Source organism: Saccopteryx bilineata, chromosome X (genome assembly GCF_036850765.1).
Source record: "Saccopteryx bilineata isolate mSacBil1 chromosome X, mSacBil1_pri_phased_curated, whole genome shotgun sequence".
In the NCBI taxonomy this organism is placed as follows: domain Eukaryota; kingdom Metazoa; phylum Chordata; class Mammalia; order Chiroptera; family Emballonuridae; genus Saccopteryx; species Saccopteryx bilineata.
In genome coordinates, this window is record NC_089502.1 from 11,945,802 (window position 1) to 11,956,318 (window position 10,517).

The window sequence follows — 10,517 nt, forward strand, 5'->3', positions numbered from 1 at the left end:
TTATTAGGTTCCACATATAAATAAAATTATATGGTATTTGTCTTTCTCTGAGTAGCCTTTTTTACTACTTTGCATAATACTTTTTGTGTTTAAACTTTAAAAATAAATTTATTTTAAAAGATAACACTAGGATTAGAAAAGTTATATTTTCTCTTGTCAAAGCTTCACTGGTGTCTAAATAATCCTCAATAACAAATAAAAAAGCTAAAATTTACATGAGATGGAGATTAAAAACTGTGTGCTCCTAATATCCCTTAATTTGGTTCTTTTCAGGCCCACAGAATTTGCTTTCATTACAAATATTTCCTGGCTGTCATTTGGCAATAGCTTTCCAAGAGACGATGTGAGGGTTTTGGTAAAAAACAAGAGGGTTGGCTAGAAAATCATGTTTTTCTTTTTCTTAGCCTCCTTTGTTACTTTAACTAATTAATGAATGGTTTACTCTTTACCTTTTGTGTCCTTTCTTATTTTAGGGCTTTCCAAATTGCACTTATACATATTAACATACATTTTATTTTATTTTATTATTTTCTTGCTGCCAAAAGTGATATTGGTTTAATTTAATCAAACATGTAGGACAAGGCTCCAGGGAGGTTAAAAGGGTGCCTAACGGTTTCAGCAAGAGACTCAGGCAAAGGCCAGACACCAGAAATATGCATAGTGGCCCCTCAATGACTTCTGCACTCCAAAGGCTCCTAGTGCTGCTTGCTGGTGAGCCATTCAATGAAATACTCATCTAGCCCAGCCTGGCAGTCAGCCTACCTGCAGAGGTAGGTCAGGTGTAGCCCATCTCCTTGATGAATTTCACCTGATCATCTAGAACAGGGGTCCCCAAACTTTTTACACAGGGGGCCAGTTCACTGTCCCTCAGACCGTTGGAGGGCCGGACTATAAAAAAACTATGAACAAATCCCTATGCACACTGCACACATCTTATTTTAAAGTAAAAAAACAAAACGGGAACAAATACAATATTTAAAATGAAGAACAAGTAAATTTAAATCAACAAACTGACCAGTATTTCAATGGGAACTATGGGCCTGCTTTTGGCTAATGAGATGGTCAATGTGCTCCTCTCACTGACCACCAATGAAGGAGGTGCCCCTTCCGGGAGTGCGGCGGGGGCCGGATAAATGGCCTCAGGGGGCCACATGTGGCCCGCGGGCCGTAGTTTGGGGACCCCTGATCTAGAAAGTGCTTTTCCAGGAAGTCACAGAGATGAGGGTCTTGTTCAGGTTCTTCTCCATGGGCATAGCACCTTCTATGGTGTCCTGTGTTTTACCCACACATCTTGGGAAGGCTTCAGCATGTCCTGGGAGAGAATGCAGCCACCGTGCCAGTTTTGTATCTTTAAGAGAGATGATCGGTGCCTTCGTGCTTCTCTTTGGCCATCTCATGGAAGAAGCGGTTCACGCTTTCCAGAGCCACATCACTATGATAGAAATAAAAGCCCAGAGAGAGGTACTGTAGGAGGCCCAAATATGTAGGTTGACCAGGCGATCGCCTGCAGCTTCCAACTCAGTGACATAATTCTGACAAATTTGGGAGCTCATGGTTGTTCAGCAATAAGGAGTTAAGGTCAAAAACGTTCTTGAGCCTGACCTGTGGTGGCGCAGTGGATAAAGCGTCAACCTGGAAACACTGAGGTTGCCGGTTCAAAACCCTGGGCTTGCCTGGTCAAGGCGCATATGGGAGTTGATGCTTCCTGCTCCTCCCCCCTTCTCTCTCTCTCTCTCTCCTCTCTATAATGAATAAATAAAATCTAAAAAAAGAAACAAAAAAAAAAAACGTTCTTGATTGGTACATAAAGACACATGTACCCCTATGTTCATCGCAGCATTGTTCACGGTGGCCACGACATGGAAACAACCAGTGTCCTTTGATAGAGGATTGGATAAAGAAGATGTGTACATATATACAATTGAATACAATAGAGGGAGTGTGGCAGAGCTGGTGAGGGGAAGGGTGTAAAGAGGGACAAATATAAGGTGACAGAAAATTATTTGACTTTGGGTGATGGGCATACAACATAATCAACAGTTCAAATGCTATAGAAATGTTTACCTGAAACCTATGTACTCTTATTGATCAATGTCACCCTGTTAAATTTAATTTTCTAAATAAAATTCAAAACAAACAAGCAAAAACAGTTTTGGCTGGGGAGGCTAAGGATGACTGAGATGTTCTGAAAGTTGGTGATTGGAAAAGAAGTTAGAGGGTGGTCAGAGGCTGGGAAAAGGGGGTCCCTGGATTTGTTCTCTCCAAACACTGTTGAAACAAGAGACAGATCCAGGGACCACCAAGGCCACTTTGAGTCACATACATTTTAGTACTTGTCATTAGAGCTTTGTGATCTGGCTACATTTGAACATTTGTAAAATCATTCCAACTCTGATTTCCAGAAATCGGAGGAATTGTCACTTCAGCCAACTCTACTTTTTAATTCCTTCTTTCTTTCCAAGGATTAATAATGACATAATGCATTTCTGTATCCATAGAATTATCCCACATTTTCCTCATGAACTACTGGGATTCTCTTGTTTTGTTTTTAAAGCATTTGTCTTCTTATATGATATTTTGTTTAATGTTCTTCATCTCTGAGTATCGTACATGTTCTTGCATGGTAATGCCCATCAAGGCTCCATCCACATTCAATTCCTTAACTATTTACCCTCAGAGACAAAATTGCTATGATGAATGATATCCACTTTAGCTGATTATTTTACCTTTTTATTGCTGAGTGGCTGCCTTAAACGCACACCTAAGCTATATTTAGCAATTTGTGACCTGGAGTACTTTTTCCCAACAGGCATATAGATGGCTAGTCACACATCTCCATTAGATTCTGACCTGAAGTTATATCTGTAAATGAATTTTCACCCTTATCCATTAACTCCCCTGATCTGTATATCTATAAATAACTCATTTTGTAAGATTCTCCATCATTTATTTGCTCTCTCAACTTACCTCTATTTGACCTCCCTTTTGACTTATCCTAAAAGGTATTATGTGTCAAAGATTAGTGTCTTATCTTCTTCTGCTCATTAGTCTATATTCTTCAAGATCTGTTTTCTTTTGGTGTTGAAAGTGGAGGTTAAAAATAGCAAACCTTTATCATGCAATTTTATTATCTTTGGGTTAAAAATCAGCATTGGTTTATTTTCCTCTTATTAACAGGCATATTTTGTTTTCCACCCAATGAAGTATTGATGAAAATATTAAGTAGCATCAGCTTTAGGCCATTTCATTGAGAAAAACAACAGTGTTCTTCCGGCCTCCAGTTCTTACTGAACTATCAAAAACTAGTTTGTCAATATTATGCCCTAGTGCCAATTGTACATGATCAGAACCACATTTTTCAAGCTACTTAATGAGTAGGTCATAGCCAAGAGCAGAATAAAAAGCCTTTCTAAGGTCAGTACATATTATGTTCTTTGCTACCCAAAATCCATTAAGCTTGTCATCTGTCACCAACAAAAATGACATAGAATCAGATCTTTTTTCTTCATAATGTAGTATTTATTATTACTCAGCACTCTGTACTGTTCTTACCTTTCTTTTCATGTTTATTGTGGGATTATTTTTTAATGTCATCCAATAACTAAAATTAGGTTTATTTTACCTTTTATGTCCATGTTGACACTGACTTTTTCTTTAAGTGTAAATGGTAACTATATTCTTTTTTTTTAATTTCTAAGAACTCTAGCTTCCAAGAATTTCCAATCTTGGTACAGTAATTCTTGAAAGAATCTAGATGGTTCTTTAAATGCTTTAAGATCGGTACCCTAAGATGCTGTTTCTAATGGTCAGTGTCAGTTAAGGGTGCTCAGTACTGGCCTGACCTGTGGTAATGCAGTGGATAAAAACATCTACCTAGAAAGTTGAGGTCAACAGGTCGAAATCCTGGGCTTGCCTGGTCAAGGCACATATGGGAATTGATGCTTACTACTACTCTTCTCCCCATTCTCTTTCTTTCTTTCTTTCTTTCTTTCTTTCTTTCTTTCTTTCTTTCTTTCTTTCTTTCTTTCTTTCTTTCTTTCTTTCTTTCTTTCTTCTTTCTTTCTTTCTTCTTTCTTTCTTTCTTTCTTTCTTTCTTTCTTTCTTTCTTTCTTTCTTTCTTTCGAGAGATACAGCAAAAGAGAGAGCAAGAGAGAGAAACATTGATCAGTTGTTCCTGTATGTGCCCTGACTGGAATTTGAACCAGCAACCTCCCTGCACTGGGAGGATGCTATAACCAACTGAGCTATCTGGCCAGGGCCTCTCTCTCTCTTTCTTTTTCTCTATTCTCTCTAATATGAATGGAAAAAAAAAGATCACTCAGTACCAATTCTGTGCACATGGAGATTTAGGCAGCCCATGTTACCTGCTGTGATTACGTGTGTGTGTTCACAGTAAAATTCTCTTTGTTTTTTCTTTACTTTTTTAAGTGATATGACGAGAGATATGAGACAGACTCCCCCATGTGCCTCAACCGGGTTCCACAAGACAACTATGTCTGGGGCTGATGCTTGAGTCAACTCAGTTACCCTCAGTGCCTGGAGCCTATACTAAAATCAATCAAGCCACTGGATGTGGGAGGGGAAGAGGGGAGAAAAAGGAGGGAAGCAGTTGGTCACCTCTCCTGTGTGCCCTGACCAGAAATCGAACCTGGGACATCCATGCTCAGAGTCCATGCTCTATCCAGTGAGCCACCGGCCAGGACCTCCAATTTATCTTTAAATGTAGCTGTTTCAAATATTTTGTGGATGGGGGAAAGGTGTTAAGATATAATCTATTTATTAGATGTTCACATAGGTAGTTTTGTTATCCAGTTATGCCAAGGAATACAATTGTTAGCTCCTGGAAATAGTGCTATGGAGGAGGAAAATACCTGAGAAAGCCCCTTCAAATCCTACACTGAGGTATGAATTCAGAATTTAAATGGCTAATCTACAATTACATAAACCCCAGGCTTTTTCTCTTCATAGTACAGTAAGCCTTTTACAATAAATATATAATAGGAACCTGTTCTCTGGCCTTTGCTATTTATAATTCTCCCATCCTTTGCATCATGATTTTATTTTCATTAATGGAAGTAAAGTGTAAAATTTACAGAAGTAATTTTTGGTTGTAGGCATACCATCCCTCCCATTTTCATATTTTGGTAGACAAAAACAAACAAAAACAAAAAACGAAACCCTCCTGCTTTAAGTTTTCTCTACTCACTTTTGCTTTCTATCAGAATTAAGAAAACTTTACAATATTATTACAACAATAATAGGTAACTTATATTGAGTGTTTACTATGAGCCAGGCTTTATGTCCAGCTGTTGTTATGTAAATAACATCTACTTTTACTTGAAGTGAATAACAAATGGAAGTTCAGGGAAGTAACTTGTCCAAATTTATACAAGTAAAAGTTGTATAAAGATTTGACAATTTTAGGCTACTCTTTAGTAGGACTGAAGCTGGATAGTTTGAAGGTCAGAGATAACTTAGTGACATTTTGAGTTCATGAAATCAGCATTCATCTTATACTTTATGGCATATTAAGTCCTGTTAGAGTATTTTAGATACATAGTAAAGTTTTTATTATAAAACAACTATATTCTTATATAAGAAAAGTGCAGAAAAATTCATATCCAAGTCCCACCATTTAGTCATATTACATTTCTATCTTTCTTTAATGTGTAATTTTCTTATGATTTGCTTATTTTAGTGGTAAGAAAACACTACAAGCATTTTTTATATTTAAAAATTTTTATCTTAATATCATAAACATTTTCCATATTGCCATTTTAAAGGCTACTTGGTAATCAAATAAGTGATATATCTAGTTTACTTAAACCTTTAATATGATTTAGTATTTCGGCTTTTTCTATTTTTATTATTATAAATTTCACTGTATTTAAGCTCTCATTCAAAAAATTCCACTGTTAGTTTGTTTGTTTATTTATTTATTTTTAGTAAGAGAAAGAGAAACAGACAGACAGACAGGAAGGGAGAGAGATGAGAAACCTCAGTTCTTTAGTTCTTCGTTCTGGCACCTTATTTGTTCATTGATTGTTTCCTCATATGTGCCTTGACTGGGGGGCTAAAGCAGAGCGAGTGAACCCTTGTTCAAGTCAGTGACCTTGTGCTCAAGTCAGCAATCTTGGGCTTCAAGTCAGCAAACTTTGAGCTCAAGCCAGCGACAATGGGTTCATGTCTATGATGCTCTGCTAAAGGCAGCAACCCTGCACTCAAGGTGCTGAGCCTGTGTGCAAGCTGGATGAGCCTGTGCTTAAGCCAGATGAGCCTGTGCTCAAGCCAGTGACCTCTGAGTTTCAAACCTGAATTCTCAGCCTCCCAGGCCAATGCTCTATCCACTGAGTCCCTGCCTAGTCAGGCTACTGTATTTTTAATTATGTTACAGAAATGAAATTACTGAATCACAGAATTTCAAGCTCTTTAAGTTTTTGTTAATTGTCAAAATTGAATTCTGAGCTGGCTGTACCAATCAACAATATCAGGTCATGAGAGATGGGTATCAAACAAGAACTGTTTTTCATAGATACCTAAAGGTGTCCTTGAATTTTCACTATTTGATTCAGTTGTAGAATCATGGAAGGATAAAGCCAGAAGGGTTGTTGGGAATTATATATCATACTATGTTTTTTGATAGGGATAAACTCAGAGAAGTTGTGACACATGAAAGTTCTCTGTGGGAGTTAGAAGAGCCAGGGATTGAAACTCTGGCACTTAACTTTCTGTTACATGTCCCTCAATCCAACTACTGTTGAATATATTCTTATTCTGAATCCTGCTGCCCATTTTGTCTTATAAAGATTCCATGAATACTTACATTTTTAGAAAGTATTATAGAAAGAGGGAAAAGCTTAAGACACAGACATAGATTAGTGATGTTGAAGTGCACCTGACCCTGAAAGGGAAATATTTTGAGCAAGGAGATCTTCTTGGTCATGTCCAGTAACACCATGTAGATTGTCACCAGTTCTGCCAGCACACAGGGCTAACTGTATACAGAAATGACTCTGAGAAAAGCTCAACTCTTTCTCTTTGACATCAGGTAGTCATTCAGTTCTTTTCATGAGTGTACTGTGGAGCGTCTCAGAAATAGAAAACCCAATGCTTCCCTCAGTGACCTAACAGTAGAGTAGAGAAGGCAAAAGTTGCATTAATGTAAAAATTAAAGAGATGTTAGAGTATATACTACATATAATTCAGCTATAAGTTAGTTTTTTTGGTGGCGAGGGTATGTACGAAAGGTTCCATATAAGAGATGAGTAGAGCAAGCCTTTAATAAATGAGAAGATTGCCGATGGACTGTAAGGGAGAAAGCATCTTAAGTGTGGGCATAGAACAAGAGGCCATAATTTAGAGGGTATGGCTTTCCTATAGGAAACATATGACCATAGTCATGGAGAGGCTCAGGTTAGAGGGAAAGAGGACTCTAGAAATGCTTCAGAACATATGACCCATCTGCCTTGTTGGCTAGATGGTAATAATAACCACAGCAAACTTTTATATCCCACTTACCAAGTACTGTCCTAAGTTACTTACAGATATTAAATATTTTCATAACAACTCTGCAAACATTAACCATTTTACAGATGGGGAAATTCAGACATGGGAAAATCAAATGACTAGCTTACGGTCACACTGAGGTATTTGAACCTAAGCAGTCTGGCAACAGAGTCCATGTTCTTTTTTTTTTAAAGGCTTTTTTAAAAAAAAAATTAATTCATTTTTTAGAGGGGAGGGGGGGGGAGGAGCTGGAAGCATCAATTCCCATATGTGAATTGACCAGGCAAGCCCAGGGTTTCGAACTGGCGACCTCAGCATTTCCAGGTTGACACTTTATCCACTGGGCCACCACAGGTCAGGCTCAGAGTCCATGTTCTTAATGCCAACAATTGTGCTGCCTTACATGCAGGGGAAAATTTGACGACCTAAGAAGGTGAAGGATCTATCTGCTTGTGATCATTCAATAAGTTAATATAAGAATTTTAATATTGTTCATGTTAGTGAGAAGTCCTCTGTTCTCATTGTAGTTTGAGCCATTTAGTGCACTCAAGTGGCTAAGGTGAAATCAAAATGTTGGCAGTTAACAAACCAGAACATATAATCTTCCCATCAAAATAAAATTAAACACTCTGTTACCCTAGGCTTCCTCATCACTTGTCAAGAATCTGAGTAAGATACATGAGACTGAGAGTAAGATACATGTTCCCCATCCAATGGCTACATGGCCACATGGCTTCTTTGGTGGCACTTGAAGAATCACTGCTTGATGTTACCACTCTTCAATTCTATCTTCATTATCATCTAAACACACTTTTCCTTAGTGCCACAGCTTTGTTGGGGCATGCTTCCAACAATCAATTATAGCTTTCCATTGCTTTATGATCTCCTTCCCAGATAGCTCCCCACTTGTGGAATCTAGAATCATACAGAGAGACACAGGCAGGGAAGTAGAAGGAAGGAAAATGGAAGCAGTAGAACCACTGTGAAGATTTTGGAGCAAGTGACTCAGACTTCTGAAACTTTTCTGATAAACCAACTCAATAATCATCAAATACTTCAATGCTTTATGCCCCTGTCCTCAGGTTTTATTACTGAGCTGCTGCAACTTTCCAACTGTCCTCCCTACCTCCAATCTTCATTTTTCTAATTTAATCCCCATAGTTCTGCCAAAGAGATATTTCTATAATATGGAGCTGATCATGTCATTCTCCTATCAAAAGTGCCTCCAAAGCTCCCCGTTCCTTAAGGATTAAGTCTAATTGCCTGGTCATGGCCTTGAAAGTCCTTATTTCTCTAACCTGGTTCCTTTCAATCCTCACACACAACTTCATTGCACTGAATTGTCCATGGTTCTCAAAACTCATCATGACTTTTAACATTTCAAAGAGAGATTCAGTTCAACAGAATGAGCTTGAGCTTTGGAGACAGTTATGTCTGGGTTCTCTAGTTTCAAATTACCCACTTATACAGCTCTACTAAACTTATAAAGTCTCAGTTGCTCATCTGTAATATGTGCATAATAATGTCTACCTTTACAAGGTGGTGTGAGGTTTTGAAATAACATAGAAATTATATACTGTGTTGCCTATTACATAGCAAGTACTCAAAAGATAGGTGTGATGATGACTGTGATGATAACGATGATGATGTAATTTTTGTCTCTGGGCCTTTATATATGGTGTTCCCTTTATATGGCATTACCTTACCTCCTTTTATAGTCAATTCTATCCACACTTCAAAGTTCAGTGTAAAAATTGCCACTTTCAGGGAGTTTTCCTAGGCAATTGCTTCTAATTTTCTCCTTTATGGAAGTTTCTCTGTGCTTCCACAGCACCCTGGACTGAGTGGCCATATATTTCCTATCTAGGTGTCTCTCTTTTTTTCCCCCCTTTTTTCGTATTTTCTGAATTTGGAAACGGGAAGGCAGTCAGACAGACTTCCGCATGTGCCCAACCGGGATCCACCCGGCATGCCCACCAGGAGGCGATGCTCTGCCCATCAGGGGAGTTGCTCTGTTGCAACTAGAGCCATTCTAGTGCCTGAGGCAGAGGCCATGGAACCATCCTCAGTGCCCGGGCCAACCCTGCTCCAATGGAGCCTTGGCTGTGGGAGGGGAAGAGAGAAACAGAAAGGAAGGAGAGGGGGAGAGGTAGAGAAGCAGATGGGCGCTTCTCCTGTGTGCCTTGGCCAGGAATCTAACCCGGGACTTCTGCATGCCAAGCTGACGCTCTACCACTGAGCCAACCAGCCAGGGCCTCAAGGTGTCTCTTTTTTAAATATTTAATTTAATTATTAAAATTTTTATTAATTTTTATTTATTGTGTTAACATGGATGCAAGTGTCCGACTCAATATAATACCGTCACCCCCACCCGCATGTTCTCTTCCTCATTACACACCTTTGCCCCCCTCCCCCTAACTCCCTCTCTACTTCTGTCTGGGATTTGCTGTCCTGTTATCTGCATCTATGTGTCATGTATATATTCCAATTTCACTAATCCCTTCACCTGCTCTGATCCCGTCCCCTCATCCCACTTTCCTCTGACAGCTGTCCCTCTGCTCCCCATGACCCTGTCTCTTCCTATATTCTGTTTCTCAGATTCCACATACAACTGAGATTGTATGATATTTTTCTTTCTTTCCCTGGCTTATTTCACTTAACATAATAATCTCCAGGTTAGCGCCCTGGCCAGTTGGCTCAGTGGTAGAGTGTCGGCCTGGGGTGCAGGAGTCCCAGGTTCGATTCCTGGCCAGGGCACACAGGAGAAGCGCCCATCTGCTTCTCCACCCTTCCCCCTCTCCTTCCTCTCTGTCTCTCTCGGTTCCCCTCCTGCAGCCAAGGCTCTATTGGAGCAAAGTTGGCCCAGGCGCTGAGGATGGCTCTGTGGCTTCTGCCTCAGGCGCTAGAATGGCTCTGGTTGCAACAGAACGATGCCCTAGATGGGCAGAGCATCACCCCCTGGTGGGCGTGCCGGGTGGATCCCGGTCGGGCGCATGCGGGAGTCTGTCTGA

At 39.5% G+C, this 10,517-nt stretch overlaps 1 non-coding gene across 1 annotated transcript; it reads left to right on the forward strand.

The window, feature by feature from the left end:
• Positions 1-10,187: 10,187 nt before the first annotated feature.
• Positions 10,188-10,263, forward strand: TRNAP-GGG (transfer RNA proline (anticodon GGG)). Its single transcript has one exon. It is a non-coding gene; the product is annotated as a tRNA-Pro (tRNA).
• Positions 10,264-10,517: the final 254 nt, after the last annotated feature.